We start from the raw sequence: 581 nt of genomic DNA, 5'->3' as shown, positions 1-581 counted from the left end.
TTGTCGCATACAACCCCTATGAAGTGGAATAAAGAAAGATGTTAGATCTCTTAAGTGGATTTTTATTTATTTTGGATTTAATTTTATTTTTGAATAATAATAATAATAATAATAATAATAATAATAATAATAATAATAATTAGCTTCCGCGTAAATGAGCTAATTTTGTGTATGAAATTCTAGAAAAAAGGTGTTTTTTGTGTTATAAACTTATAATACACAATGTTAAATTTCATAAAGGAATTAATAGAATTCCTTGAAAATAATAAATAAATTGAATAACGAATATTTTGGTCTTGATATTATTACTGTAATAACAATATAAATATAAATTTAGAAGCGAAGGGATATAGCTACTACCACTTGTTGCTATAAGACAGCGAAGCAATTCGGCTGTAGCGGTTTTAGCGACTGACACGTGTTCGAGATGGATAAGGGCCACGTACATGTGCTGATAAGTAAAAGTTGTCTAAGCTTTTTAGTTTCTTGAATGTTCTTCATGGCAATCTACAGCACCCAACATTTATTATTTATCTTCCATTTGTTTATGTTTTAAGACGTGCACGATGACGACCATATAA

Source organism: Arachis duranensis, chromosome 6 (genome assembly GCF_000817695.3).
Source record: "Arachis duranensis cultivar V14167 chromosome 6, aradu.V14167.gnm2.J7QH, whole genome shotgun sequence".
Lineage (NCBI taxonomy): Eukaryota > Viridiplantae > Streptophyta > Magnoliopsida > Fabales > Fabaceae > Arachis > Arachis duranensis.
The sequence above is the reverse complement of the archived record's forward strand: the minus strand, read 5'-3'. Positions refer to the sequence as shown.